Raw genomic sequence first — 16165 nt, forward strand, 5'->3', positions numbered from 1 at the left:
GATTAGATTAGATTAGATTAGATTAGATTAGATTAGATTAGATTATTTTTTTTTAAATTTATTTTATAATGTACTATGTAGGGTCACATGGATTTATTTTATTTTATTTTATTTTATTTTGTACTATGTAGGGTCACAGGGATGCGTTTTGTTTTGTTTTATTTTTATGTACTTTGTAGGGTCACAGGGATGACCTTTTTTTTTGTATTAATTTTTCAAAAAATGTAACCGCTTTTTTCCCCTTCCCCTTTTTTCCCTTTTTTCTGTTAAAAACAGAAAATAATGGGCAACAACAACAAAGAGTGGAAGGTCCGATCTTTTGCTGTAAAGAAGCGGATCACACAGCAAAAGGTTAGTCCGTAGCGCTGGTGTTGCTTAGTAGGGGGTGGAGATCGGTGGGCTGGTTTGCGACTGTATGTTTGCGTGGCGCAGAGACATTTTGTCTAATATCTCTGGCTACAGATGTGTAGCTGAAGGGGGAAGGAAGGCATGAGAAGGCGAGTTTAAAGTTTTCCCAGAGCTTTGTTGGAGGCAACAACAGAAAGAAGCTCAGTCTAGACATGCAATTGTACACAAGAAAAAAGAAGCAAGAAATTACTGGATTATACATGCAGGAAAGAGTAAGCTCTGTGCTACTTTGTTGGGCTTAGCGTGTATGTCAATGTCAATGGCGCTTGAAAGATCCCCCTGAAGTGAGGCCGATAGTTAAAGATTTACGTCATACTGTTGACCGTAAATACCCACATTCCTCTGAGAGGTAGATTGACAAGGTGTGGCAGTCTGGTGCTTCCTGTGTAAATAAGGAACAGGTGAAAGACACTGCACACATTCACCATGTGAGTGCAGCTTTGTTTAAGGAGGCCACCTCAGAGATGCTTAATAAAGTTCAGGAAGTGACATGCTAAAAATCATTCCTTGTTCCAGCGTGCCATAATTAGATTTCGAATATTCATGCTGTGATTGTAGTTCCTCAGGGCTGCTGCTCTAAACAATTTGCAGTACATTTCAAACTGAATTAAATTGTATTCTCTCTCACACAACAGTATTTTTAATCTCTTATTTATGATTGTCAGTGTATTATTGTATTTACCAATAGATGATGCAGCTAGAGAGAATTTGACCTTTAAGGCCAAGCTGGTATCTCAATTGATTAAAGTGTCAGCTTAATTAAGATTCTCTCTGCTTTTTTGATGTTCTTCTCGCCCAAAGTAAAGCATCACAAAGCCTGAGGGCACGCAGCCACACGTCTGTCTGACTGAGCCATTTAGTTGGTGTGGAAACAGATACTTGGTCAGTCACTGTCTCTGTAGGGCTGTTTTCTTCACTGATGCACACAGTAAATTTCATGTTCAGCGACCCATTCGCAATAAATGTCGGTATTTTTATTTTACATTGTAAAACCTTTGTCATGTTCTTTTTACTGTTGTGTTCAGTATGAAATTCAAAACATGTGATTTATAAATGTTTGCTGCGATATAAATGTTTACTACTACGTCAAAACAAGTCGAAAATAAAACATTACTGACATTAGGGTCTTAAAATTCTGGGACAACTAGTGAAAATGTATTCTATTTAGAATTTTTTTTGTATTAAATGCGCTACCTTTCAAAAGTTTGGGTCTGTAAGGTTTTCTTTTTTAGAAGAAATGTATACATTTATTCAGCAATTTTAAATTAAACATTTATAATGGATTTTAATAGTTCTTTTGAACTTTCTATTCACCAAAGAATACTGAAGAAAAAATGTATCTTAGTTTCCACTGTTTTCAAAATTGCTGATAATCAGAATTGAGCGCCAAATCAGCATATTAGAATGATTGTGACACTGAAGACTGGAATAATAATGCTGGAAATTAGCTTTGCCATCACAGGAATATGTTATATTTTAATATATATATTAAAATAGAAAATAATTAATTTAAATTGTAATAATTATTCTCTGTTCAAAAACAGAAAAAATATATTACTCTTTTTTTTTTTCATTCCACATTACATTAGTACTAGCATAACCACAATTGAAAAATTAACATGAATTTCAGAATATGTTTAATTTAGTTTAATTTAGACTTTAAATCAAAGATTTTCATTGCAGTCTAAGATTTTAGGACCCCACTACGTATTCTGTTAACCAAAAAAGTATTTAATTAAGTGGTAAATTCTCTAATTTTGTTTCTGTCTTTCTTTCTATCTCTCACTTTCTCCCCCTCTTTCAAATCTAAAGCAGCCTGACCAGAAACAGTTTGTTGTTTCAGCCTGGGCCTGATTTACTAAGGCAACAATCAGCATGCATGCAACATTTTTAAGCTCTCTTAACCTTAAGAACATAAGTGCAGTTTACCCAGGCTCTTGTCACACATTTCAGAAGGTCAGGCAGAAGGCAATGCTTTGAGAGGCACATTAAATATTAGTTTACCCTGACCAGTTATTTCTGTGACTTTATCAAGCACAGATGGCTCCTGTTGAAACCATGGAAGGAGAAAGAGGAAAAAGGATGAAGATACAACATTTATCACGCTACCTAAATCAAATCAAAGTTAGGGCAGTTGCCATCAATAAGACATCTCAAAGATAACAGAAAAAAAACAGAGCGAGAGAGAGAACGAGAAATGGGGAGAGGAAAAGAATATAGGCAAAGCACAGTAGCAGCCTGTTCTCAGTCCTGTGATGTTCTCCTATGTAGGAAGAATTTGTGCAGAAAGATCTGCAAGAATATGTATGACATTATTCATTCATAGTCAAGTTACATTTTTTGAAAGTTTTATTGATCTCATTAAGGTAACTGAACAGTACAATTTCAAGCGCTATTATACACATTCATAAACATGAAATATACAAAGATACGATGTATATATTAATACAAAATGCTGAATATTTACAGTATGCATGTACAATGAATGTGCAAAAAAATCAATAAATAAAAAAAAAAAAAAAAATAAAAAATGTTAATTATACACTTCCATTCAAAAGTTTTGGGTAAGATGTTTCTTAAGAAAATGTCAATGTCAACAAATAAAACAAAACAAATAAATAAACAATGTTAATTATACAATTCCATTCAAAAGTTTTGGGTAAGATATTTCTTAAGAAAATACTTTTATTAGTCAAAGATGTATTAAGTTTATTAAAAGAGTTCCATTAATTTGATGTCAAAAATTCTATTTAAAATAAATGCTGTGATTTTGAACATTCGATCAGTCAAAGAATCCTTAAATAAAAATTTATTATGGTTTCCAGTAGAAATATTAAGCTGTTTTCAACACCACTAATAATAATAAATATGTCTTTAGCACCAAATCATCATATTCAAATGATTTCTGAAGGATCATGTGACACTTTTCAATAAATAACAGTATTAACATCTTAAAATATATTAAAATAGAAAAACGGTTATTTTAAATTAATGAAGTGAAGTGAAGTGACATGTGGCCAAGTATGGTGACCCATACTAGGAATTAGTGCTCTGCATTTATCCCATCCAAAGTGCACACACACAGTAGTGAACACACACACACCGTGAACACACACCCGGAGCAGTGGGCAGCCATTTTTTGCTGCAGCGCCTGGGGAGCAGTTGGGGGTTCGTGCCTTGCTCAAGGGCACCTCAGTCGTGGTACTGAAGGTGGAAGAGAGCGCTGTACATTCACTCCCCCCACCTACAATACCTGCCGGTACGAGACTCGAACCCGCAACCTTTGGGTTACGAGTCCGACTCTCTAACCATTAGGCCACATTACTGAATGGCTGGGTATATATTATAAATAAATATGCATTTTGTAGAATAACCTTGGCAATTTAATATTTTAGTAATATATTCTCTTATTTTATTACTATTATTCTTCTCATTTAGCAATGTTTAAACACTGTAAACACAGTATTTATTAATTGATTTGTTACAAATATTCTACTAGATTTATGTCTCTCATTCAGAAACAAGTTCAGCTTTGAGATATATAAAAGTCTGATCTCTTCAAAAGACTACAAGGAAGAAAGCCATCTACGACCTTGTGATAAATCACCACACAATGCTCCAGCGTGCTGAAGATTGTGTCTGCCTCAACAGATGCTTATAATTGGCCACCCATTATTGAGAGGCTCAAGTTCAAACCTCCTGTGAAGTCCTCTAGCCACATTTGTCTCAAAGCACAGACAGAGTCTGGTTTCTAGAATCTACAAGCTCTCTACAAGGTGTGGTCAAGACTAGACAAACCGTGCGCCATTTATCAGTGGGTAGTCGGCAGCTGCATTGAAAAGCGTAGCGTTCCAGGCCCACTCTGGGTTCTTTGTCAGGCATGTGCTGGTGGGATGAAGTGGCTACCAAGGCCCAGTGACTTTCCAGTCCACATCAAAGAGGAAACACATCTGGTCTTGGGCAGGTGGGGCTGCGAGGGGGAAAGGGAGGAGAGGTTTAAACAGGGTACACAATTACCAGCGCAGCAGGATGGATGAGACTGCAGGAAGGAGAAACATTGTGACGCTTCCTGGAGTGTGTTGAAAAATTAGTGAAGTGCATAAATCACTTAATGTCACTTTCACTTTTCTTGTGTTTGAAAAAAAAAAAATATTTTAGGCCTAAAATGTTAGGCTGAGATATTCAGTTTGACTTATGTCAATTTAAAGACTGAATTGAGATCTGAATGAAAAGTGCATATAGTGCCTGTCAGTGAAAGTTGGCATGCTGATATTGTGTTGCATCCTCTACATTACCGCAGTTTGTATTTTGTGACATCAGACATATAAACACACTTTTGCACAAGTGTTTTTGTGCAAAATCAAATGTTTGTCATTTGAGGGAGATTGAGAGATGGATTTTTCTGTATGTGCGTTGTGTGTGTGTGTGTTTGACCTTTGTCACTCTGACTGAGCAGTATAGCTGGAGATTGCTAGCAGCATTAAGGTTAGAGGTCACCCCTCTGTGGGAATTCTCTCCTTAAAAGGTTATCTGGGCCTCAATTGAGCCCTCTGATGTGATCTCGCCCTGTAATTGTGTATGATTGAAATAATATATGAAATCAAACACAGGCTGAGCCAGCGCTTTTCCCACCCTTCTCTTTTTGATAAGAAAAACAAACTTGCAAGGTGTCACACACCTTTACAATTTACAAAGGTAAAACAAACAAAATAAAGGGACAGAAGGGGATATATTGTTTCTTCATGAAATAATATTTGCTAAAATGTAGCTAATAGAACAAAAGCAAATTTCATGCATTGTCTTTATTTTATTTAATTTTATGTGTGCATTTTTTGTTTGTTTGTTTTGTGTTTTTTTTGTTTTGTTTTGTTTTGCTTTGCTTTGCTTTGTTGTTTCATTTGGTGCCCCGGGCAAGATAAGACATGACCAAAAATGTTAAATTTTAATTGCATTTTATTTGTGTGGATTTTTTTGTTTTGTTTTGTTTTTTGTTTTGTTTTGTCATTTGGTGCCCTGGCCAAGGTAAGACATGACATGACCCCCCCAACCCCCCCCCAAAAAAACAAAAACAAAAATAAATTCTGAATTTAAAATCTAGGGATCAGTATTGATTACTTTTGTATGGAAAAAAGTAACTGACATTTTTATAATAACTCCTTTAGTGTTTCAAATAGGGAAAAGACATGAGAAATTTCATTTTAAATATTTTTATTTCCAGCCTTGCAATGAAAAACCAAAAGCAATACCAAATTTCTCTGTAGATCTAAACTGAAATCCATTCCCCCAAAGTCTGATCTGAAACGTAAATATCTTCTTCATGCCTAGCCAAGCATGTTAGGATCCCTAATTCATGTACACACTCTCAAATCCCTTGTGTTTAAAACAAAAGAGCGGTCATTTCTTGTATCTCCATGTCTTTCCCTCGCTCTCTCTTTCTCTCCTGTTCTCTGTTTGTTGGTGATTACCGATAAGGCATATAGCACCCATGGTGCATGATAAGCACGCTTATATCGCCCTTCTTTTCCGCAGTGTTGGACTAGAGCTCGTCTAAATCCAGTGGAAGCTTAATGTTTATCCGACGTGAAAATAATTACTCAAAAGTGTTTCTCTTAATCCAAATAATGAGGGGCCCAGAGTGGGGCTCAGTGTCATTGTAAATCAGGACAGGGCAATTGACTCCTCGCTCCTTGTAAGTTTCAGGTGAGGATGGGGGCGGATAAAGGTTAGCTTAGGCCTAATCCAGCCACGCTGCAGCCCTTAATCTGTTATGATACAAGGATGATCACTTAAAAAGGGAGGGCTGCAGGAGTAGGCCGTTTGACTGGGACCAGTCTTAAACTACTTAGTGGCCCGCTGTCTCCACAGTTGCCAGAAAAGCTCTTTTGTGTGTGGAAGACGGCGGAAAGAAATGGATGAAAACATCTCAATATCAGTACACTGCACGCTAATTGTTTGAGGAGCTGCGAGAGAGATCGAGAGAGACGTACATTACTTATTTTGTGGTGTCTGGGCAAAGCTGCGTGGAAACCTGCTGTCAGTCGGCAATCCCGAGATCATGTGCCTATACAGTGGCCATGGGGGTGTGATTTCAACGGGGCGCATGGGGAAGGATCATGTATTGTAGAGCGCTGAGTGCCATTACGGTCCACATGGAAAGCAGCTCAACTTGTTAGAGAGTGAGAGAGACAGAGCAAGAAAGAGTTAGAGCGAGGGTGAGAGAGAGATCGGGGATTCAATATCCTATCCCAGGGCTCCAGTGTCATTGCAGGGGATTAGGCTGGAGAAATCTGCATGGCTTTGCTCTGAGAGCTCAGGGATGGAGCGGAGTTGGCTAGCCTCCAGCGTGACGGCCATCTTTCCAAGGTCTCAAAAAGAGAAGGTTCTGAGCTTTTTGTTAGCTTGCTGTCATCTGACTGATTCACAATACAAAGCTGCTTTTTCAATCATGCCTTTTGTATTGATGCTACAGTCAGCTTTACTTAGTATGTGCCCTTGAACCCTTCCTCAGTATGTGCTCTTTACTCAGTATGTGCCCTTTCTACAGTTTAGATGATGATTTTAAATCATGATTGACATGGTTGGGCTCTGTCTGCTTAAATTTTTAAGTCTGCTCTAAATTCTGCTTTTTTACTCAGAAGGTAAATGCCAGCCACTTCTTGACCAGATATGGACCCTATGTAAATATAATGTAAAATATCAATTTATGAAAATATAGCAATAAAGTTTTTTTTAATATTCTAATTAATATAACTATATAGATATATACACTGAAAATAATCATAATTTTTATGATAAAAAGCTACTGTAAAAACCTTTTAATTGGTTAATTGTGAGTTTCCTAAGTTGAAAACCTGTAAGAAATCTAATGTGACATTTCAGTTCTAAAATACTGTTAGATTTACAATTTTTGGAAGTGGAAAAAGAACAAGTCATCTTATAATTTACAGTGGAAATCTGTAAATTGATATTCTCAGTGTGACTCTTCACATTTGATGTTTTGTCATTGAAATAGCTGTTTCTTCTTAGTTTTTCTTTTTCTTATCAGTTATTTATTTTAGGGCTTTATGTTACATCTTTTGTTGTTAAATTAATGTTTAGTGTCCATGTGTTACCATGATGGCATTTTGTGTTTCTGTTTATGACACTGTACACCTTTATACTGGTTTTTACCTCAGCTTATGGAAAAGCTATTTGTGATAAGCTTTGATTCCGTATGGCTTGTCTTTTTGGTGGTTGTTAGTGTAATGTAAAGGTAAAAATCAGATTTAGCCTAAAATGTTGCTACTGTTTGTTTTACAAAGCTAATTATCCCTGCTGATTGGGTGCTTCTAACACAATGGCTGAAAGATTGATGGCAAATTTGATACCGTTCCCTCTTCTGACTGATGTAATCAGTCTCTCATCAATATGTTTTCTTCCTCTTTTGAAAAATCTTAGAAATGCTATCATGGATTTTTTATTTGCTATTGGAGCAAAATGGAAATGCAACAAATATATTTGATGTAGTTTAAATTCACCACTGTAGAAGTTTACCCAGCTATAACGACTTCCTTTTCTGAGAACCACAGAAATGTCAAAAGTGTCCATTAGCGCTTTTTAGTTATCCGTTTTTAGGACACATCTCCATGTGTATTCTACTCCCTTGTAATCTGGCTGGTACCAACAGTGGTTCACCAGCAATTATCTGCATATTTACTAGGTTGCTTTATATGGTAATAACATGATGAAATCAATCCACGCATATGTTTATTGAGCGTTTTGTACTGCTGTATTGATCGGCGTGAATGTGACCCGATACATTGTTAGCGTGCATCTTCATTATGTCATTTGGGAGAGGTTATTAGAATGGTGTTTAAATGGGCCTCAGCCTGCTGTGTGAATGGATGAAATGTGGTTATGACGAGTTGCCTCTAAAAGTATGGAAGAGAGCTTCAGGAAAAATATTCTGAAGTCTGGTAACAACTTGGGGAAAATGTGATGTTTTGTGTTAATATGTGATTTAGGTTATATTGTATGAAGCATTATACATATATAATATGAATTAATAAATAATTGTATACATCATCTGTTTATGAACAGTGAATGTACTTATACAGTAATTCTTAATTTGCATGTCATTTGCATGTCTCTAGTGGTGCCTGACTTCTTTCTGAGATAAACAAATGTCACGGTATTACTATATCAAATATAAATGACTAAAATCATATTAATAAATATTAATAAGTCATTTGTTTGGATGATATGTATAAAATAGTTTCATTTTAATCTATATGGATATAGATAATATTAAAAATGAAACTGAAAAATGAGCATAGTGCTATTGTTTGACCAATTTCCAGTTTTATTTACCGTGTTTTTCTTGATTTTGTTATACAGTATATAGTAGCTTGTTGTGTAATGTCATGATGACTTTGTTCCTTTACTTAAACTGATACCAAGTCTTGAGGTGTGGCATTTTAAGGTATTTCATGAGTGTGTTGTCTCATTTTAATGTTGTCAATAGTTTTATATAACACATCATTCCATGACATGCATTTCTTATGGAATCATGAGATGAAGCCGTTGTTTAATCTAAATGGTAATTATTGCAATTCCAAATGGTCATTTATTACTATTCACAAGCATGCGGTTCTTTTATAGATTTAATTATATAACATATTATACTAATTTTAAATAGATTAAAAAATATATATATATTTTTACATGGACTCATTTTGAATGCATCAAGGAACCCATTTAACTCATAGTTACTACTGATAGTTAATTCTAAAAATGGTTGTATTCAATTACAATTGATTGTAATCATTTTATTGTGTAGATGTACTGTATGTTTGTCATTATTGTATATTATACAATAGCTGCATGCTTAATTTTTTTCTTTTAGTAACTGACTATATTTTTTGACAAACCTGTAGTAAATGAAGTTACTTGTTGTTTATAGGTTTACAAATGTTCTCTTTAAGCAGGGGAATTTGATAATTCTCTTAACATATGTCCAAATATATCTTGCTAGGCAACGTTTGATCCAGCTTTGATGTGATGTGATCTTACACCTGATAGCCTTGATGGAGTCTCATTATATTGCCTCTGGTTCCCTTGCCGAGGCTCAGAGCAGTGACTGAAGGAGGGGCGCTAGCAGGAGAGGGCATGTGCAATCTCTTTTGTCTGGATATAAAAGAATAAATATCCTGCTAAATCCAGAGTGCTTGCCAGGCCAGCTAAATCTTACACTCAGTATTCACTGCTGTGTTTAGCTTCTCCCTCTCTCGCTTTCTCTCTCCGTCTCTCTGTCCCTCTAATTCCCTCTTATTTCTAAGCAGGAGAGGCAGATGAATTGACTGGCGTTTGATGTGTTGATTGGCAGAAGGTGAAGGACAGCTGTATGTGAGTTTGTCTCGAGGGACGGTGGCTTGATCACTAAATGAAGACCTCTAGTGCTTTCTTGTTAGCCACCATGGATCCACCTTCCAAATAAAGCACAATTAGTTGAAGCACAATTAATGAAGCGAGATCTCTGTGTGCTCACAGTATGAAGCCACAAATCAGTGGTCTCGGGACGCTGTGGGGTATCGGGGTCTAGCGCCTGAGGGCAGAGAGCGATGCTGGACCCATCAGCACCTCTTTGCTGTCTGTCTTTCTCCCAAGTGTGAGAGCTTTGTACTCCCACAAAGAAGCTCGCTTGAAATCCTGGACAGAGAAAATGCAAGACAGGGAAAGCATGAAAAAAAAAAGGTAAAGGAAAGAGGAGCACGATGAGAAGTTGAGCATAAGCGATCCCCTTTGTATTTCTGGCACAGCTGGGCACATCTGATTACATTGAGCTTTAAAGGAATATTGCAGGTTCAATACAAGTTAAGCTCAATTGACAGTATTTGTGGCATAATGTTGATTACCACCAACATTTTCTAAAAAATTAGAATTGTTAGTTACAATTGAAGTGAATAGGGCCAGGTTTTGGAGGACTTTTAACTTTATAAAAGCAATTTCAAAAATCAAATTTCAAGTCACAAATCAAAGTTAAACAAAGGGTTTGTTTTACAGGAAAACACTATTTCAGTCATGCCACTTCAAAATTTCACATTTTATTTCATTTCTTTATAATTAATTGTGGAATTTCTGTGTGAAAATGGTTTCTAAACCTATTTTTATTGTCACTGTAGAACATTTTTGTATATTGTTTGAGCTTTTTATGATCATCATTTTAAGTTTTAGGCATTTTGTCATCATGGCAATAAAGTTGTACATTAAATATTAAATAGGTTAAGTAAAAGGTTTGATTTAGAAACCATTTTTACTCAGAAATTGCTCATAAATTTTACAAACAGTTATAAAAACACAGTAAGTAACATTGAATTAAACATGAAATTTTGAAGCAGAAAAACTGAAATTGTATTTTCTTGTACAAATTTCAGATCAGTTTTACAGTGTAAAATCATCTTAACACATATTGTTTACTTCAAAAGCAATGCTTTTGAAACAGTGCATATTTAAACATGTAAAACATATACATAATTTTATCTTTATTTTATGTGTGTGTTTGTGTGTGTTTGACATTGTGCATCAAATGCTGTTGATTGATCTTAACTTGTATTGAACCCAGAATGTTCCTTTAACTATAGTCAGCATGAGATATCAAAAGCAATCTTCACATAGCATTAATATCTGATTATCAGTTCTTTTAAAGACAAATTCAAAATAAAATATTACAATAAAGTCAGCATTTAAAATGATGATTATAAACCAGTTTTAAATGGTCAGCGTATGAGTTCTTTTTCCATTTTACGACCAATTGAAATTCAGCACTGCAGCTGAGCTCAACAGCGGCCTTACACTCCCAGACTCACAAGACCAAACATGTCAGATCATCCCAAAATCTATGTGGGAAAAAATCCAATTATTTCTCCTTTCTGCCCAGAGAGTGCGAGAGAGAGAGAGAAAGAGAGAGTCAGGATGTCACTTGGAGATGAGATGGCCACTTCACTTCTCTTAGGGTCCTTATTGTTCATCTGCATGGACCATTCATTACATTGAATTATTTTCCTCATTTGCAAGTCATGCAATTTATTGTTTATTTTTTTTTGGATTTTGAAGAATACATTTATGCAATATTCCAAAAAATCTTATTTATTCATATTTTTTTCCCCTCTGAAAAAATTCTATTCATTTGCCCTAATCTCATATTCTCTCATACTATAATAACCCATAAGAAGTCAAACATTCTTGTTGTTTTTTTTGCAACTTCAAAGAGGGCATTACAGTTAGACAAAGGGCTAATTTAGAGTCTCTAAACCTTAATTATAACTTCACGGTTTTATTTACGGAAACGTTAATTGGTGAGATTGTGTCCGAGCATAAACCCGTATTCCAGCACTGCAATTAAAAGCCTTCGTTCAGGGTTGGCAGCTCCCACATTACGGCTTCAAAGGCAGAGAAATCAAAGTATCTTAGATCCGCAGGTGTGGTGTTCATTACACTAGAATTTGGTATTTCGTTTAAAATAATAACACAGCTGTGGTCAATAACAATGATACATTTGGACATTGAGCGAGCCGTTCGCTGGTATCAAATAGCATCAGGTTTGTTTATTTATTCACCTGTCATGCATTATTGCAATAGTTCTAATTAATGTGTGTGTTTGTAAGTGTGTGGAGGGAGCATATTGGGCGAGATGTAATTTCACTCTTTCATCCGTCCGCAGGGACTAGCTGGGCCCCTAATCTGGCCCCGTGAGCCCTTGCCCTGGGTTGAACTTTAGCCCTGAGAGGGTCAGCCACTGGCCCGCTGGGAAACTGCCTCCACCGGCCGGCTTAATCCTGGCCAGTCGATAGACGCGGGGTAGCGGGACACGGATGGAACCCTCCACACACACTTAAACAAATGCACCTATATATACACACATGCACAGACATGTAAACGGCTCATTTCAATATGTGGTAAGTGGTGTTATCGACAAGCAGGTGCAAAAGATCATTCACATGCACATCATTTCAAATGCACATCCACACATATACGCAAATCCAAGTGCATCTAATTTCAAGAGACCTATAAAAAAGTACTGACACTGTGGCATAAACACATACACACACACACTCACTGGTATATTTATGCATATGATTTGAGGCAAACTCAGGAGCCTTGACTTCAGGGCACAGTGTGCTGGATTGATGTGGTAATATTTTAAAGGGCAGCCAAGTGAGTGGAACATCACTTTAGCAACGGGTCAATGGAAGAGCAGATCGTCTTATTTAGATTTGACAGGATAGGTTTGATTTCGTTCTATCTGCTATAGGTTTCACCGCAGTTTTTTTTTAAACACAGGTCTGTATCTGAACTTTGGCTGTTGATTTACATTGCAATATGTAATAAATCAATAACAGAAATTGATATCTAAGAGCACCCTTTGTCGAGTTTTGACTGACAGACATCAGGTAGATTGCAGCCTCCATGACAATGAGATGGGTGAGTGAAGTAGATATATTGGTAGCAACTCCCTAAATTACAGTACTAAATAGGATGGAAGAGGGAGATAGGAAGTGAAGGGGGTGAGAATGGGTTTTTCAATGAGCTTGACTCTCTGGGGAAAGGATCGGTCAGTAGACGATTGTGATTAGGGTCAGGGTGGGCATATCATCAGAGGCACTGGGCAAATTTATTGTAGGGTTGGGGTTAAACATATGGTTGTGTGCTTTTGAGCCCCAAGGTTATAGTTACAGTTCAGGTAGGGGTATGTAGGAATTATTGTATTTTTTATAGTAATATTTTAAATGATTGTATTAGTAATATATATTTTTAGTTACTGTATTTGAAAATGTACATTTGTAAATGTATAATTTTTATATTATATTAAAATATATTTATTATATTCTATTCTATTCTATTCTATTCTATTCTATTCTATTCTATTCTATTCTATTCTATTCTATTCTATTCTATTCTATTCTATTCTATTCTATTCTATTCTATTCTATTCTATTCTATTCTATTTTATTCTATTCTATAAACGTGGTGAATCCTTATGTGTTGCTTATTTTTGACATGGAAGGAGCATAAATATCTTGGTGCCAGAACAGAACTATGAAATTAATATCTAATTATTTAAATAATATAAAATATTTTATTAATAAATGTATTTGTAATATTTTGTTTAGTTGTTATATTTGAATAATAATACATCATTTTTATATTTTATTATTCTATTCTATTGTATTCTATTGTATTCTATTCGTTTTGTGATGTATTGTTTCATTTCATTTATTTATATATATTGCACCTTACAGGCTAAACAGTAGCTCCAAAGTGCTGCACATTAAAATGAAGAGAACAACAAAACAAAAAAGACATCAAAATACCAATGTACTAAAATACCAGAGAGTACAAATATGGTTTTAGACGACACTTAAAAACATTAAGTGTCTATTCTATTCTATTTTATTCTATTCTATTCTGAATCTGGTGAATCCTTGTCTGTGTTGCTTATTTTTCACTACCTCTTCACATTGAACAATCATAAATATCTTGGGATCAGAATTTTCTAGAACCTACAGAAACCTTGTGGAATATTGATTGAAGCAAAGTTTTGAGACTTTCTCTGAGTAAAAGAGCAAAAAGTCCTACCACAATTCCTCTCTGCATGTATAGCCATCCTCTTGTTTCTTATTCACTCATGTTGTTCCTTAATGTTTGTAAAGTGTTTGTTTGACCATTTTAGTCATATGCAATTTGTATTACTTATGGAGACATGAAGGTCCAAGCTCATCATTAATCAGTACACTATGTCTCATTCCATCAGTCTGCTTACATTTTGTTATAGACCTGCCCAATGGATTAACTCGAGATGTCAGCCTTAATCAACTCTATGCCTAAGGTGTAATATTCTAATGTGGATATAAAACAGGGACACGCCGGCTTTCGCGGCTTAATTACATCTCATCTGGAAGAGTGACAGCCAGAGAGTTTGACAGATAGATAGACAGATAGATTGATAAATAGATAACTTTGACCTACGGGGCTCCTTGTGAATTTCACTTACACACTGAAATGGCTCTACCTAAACTGTTTATTAACAGGCAAAGGGAGGGCAGGAGAAAAAAAATAAATTACCAGAAAAATAAATTAACGCCGGCTTGCACCCCATCTCTGTCCAATCAAATGGCCAAAGATTACCCCATATAATTATACTAAAGGGCAATTGGTTGATATGAGTGCAGGTCGGAGGTCGTGGCCGGCATAAGTGATGCGCTGGTAGACTGTAATGTGGTCTGCTCGTCTCTGGCTCTGACCCTATTCCACTGCCTGATTGCCGCCTGTCACCTTCTCTTCAACTCATGTAAATTGTGTCTGCTACTCTAGCACTGGTACGGGAAAAGAGGGGTGGGGGACTGAGTGTTTGTGTGTGCAGGAGGGGTTTTCTCTGTCCAGCCAAACTGCGGACGCTCTGCCTGTATCGAAACCCATGTGTCTGTAATGGTTTCTGGGTGGCAATTTGAGCGACGACGTTTTGGACTCATCCTCCTTAATAGGGTGTCCTCCTCCGGCTAAAATTGAATAGCCCCGACATGGCCCAAGGCGGGCGATAAAAATTCAATAATTCGGCCGGGGTCAGAGTCCTGTCATTTTTTGGGGATGGGGTGAGTAATTATGCTGCACTAACATGGACAGGGGGGTGAGGGGTTATTGGATTGAGGAGGAGGTGCACCTGAACTTCAATAGCACCGTAACCTTCACAAGTTCTCCAAGTTTCGTGCCACAAAACCCATACAATCTAAATGCACTGTTTCTAGTGAGGGACATTGTCTGAGTCGGGGTGCGTATAGCCAATTTATTTTAAAATGTGTTAATTTCATACTCCTTTACTGTAATAAATCCTGAAATGCTTTTTTGACTGAAAAACATTAATTTGATGCATCATTCTTGCCACGCATAACGTATATTTCCACTGATCCCCATATATGTCACAAATCAACAAGCATAGTTCTCCATAAAATGTCGCAACAGCAGTTCTGGTAGAAAATTGAAAACAAAGGAGTCTCCCTCCTCTGAGAGCGTTGAATGGAAGGTTTCACATGTCTTTTGTCCTGTCAGTTTTATATGACATTATTATTCTCAGGGTTGTAAATTCCAGGCATGTTAAGATCTCAGACAACAACAATATAAAATTCAATCAATGAGGTGCTCTTTGTGTCTGCCCCTGCGGATGTTCTGCTGCCTGTGTGAGTTCTTAAATCACAGGCAGGAGGATTCTGCATAATTGCATGGTGGCGCGGATCTGATGTGGGCTGTCTGAGCACTGGCCTGGGTGTTATTGAGCTAATGTGAATTGCTGTTTAAAACGGGCTCATAAAATAAGGCCGTTGACACAGGGTCGGTTTGGAGCTGCGTGTTTTGTCGCACGTTATATTACGGTATTAATATTAAAATGTGCTATTGAATTTAATTATATTTATGTGTCACACTGGCACTGAAATGTGAAATATTACCATATTTTTCTGCCCATAAAAGTGCGATGCGTATGTATTTTATATATAGGTTTATGTGTACAGGCTAAGACTTGACAGTAAGATTTAGAATTACTACTACTCATTACTGCTACTCATCTTCAGATATGCACACCTCAAAATATTCACCACAATTATTTATTTTAAACTGTCATCGCAGCTATTATATATGCAATTTTACCCACATTATGTATAAATATTCACTGCAGTTCTATACTCTAAGACCGCAAAAATGATTTTTAATGAAAAATGTTCTATATAGA

General features: G+C 36.2%; 1 long non-coding RNA gene across 2 annotated transcripts in view; it reads left to right on the forward strand.

Moving 5' to 3' along the window:
• LOC107669078 (uncharacterized) overlaps positions 1 to 12285 on the forward strand; it is a 103935-nt gene extending 91650 nt beyond the window's left edge. The window contains exon 3 of one of the 2 annotated variants that reach the window (XR_001631946.1): positions 12107 to 12285. This is a non-coding gene — a long non-coding RNA (uncharacterized LOC107669078). Of the gene's footprint in view, positions 1 to 276; positions 346 to 12106 lie in introns of those variants that run through there. The other variant, XR_001631947.1, reaches the window with a different exon arrangement.
• The last annotated feature ends 3880 nt before the right edge of the window (positions 12286 to 16165 follow it).

This window comes from Sinocyclocheilus anshuiensis, unplaced genomic scaffold (assembly GCF_001515605.1).
Source record: "Sinocyclocheilus anshuiensis isolate Anshui unplaced genomic scaffold, SAMN03320099.WGS_v1.1 scaffold124, whole genome shotgun sequence".
NCBI classification, from domain to species: domain Eukaryota; kingdom Metazoa; phylum Chordata; class Actinopteri; order Cypriniformes; family Cyprinidae; genus Sinocyclocheilus; species Sinocyclocheilus anshuiensis.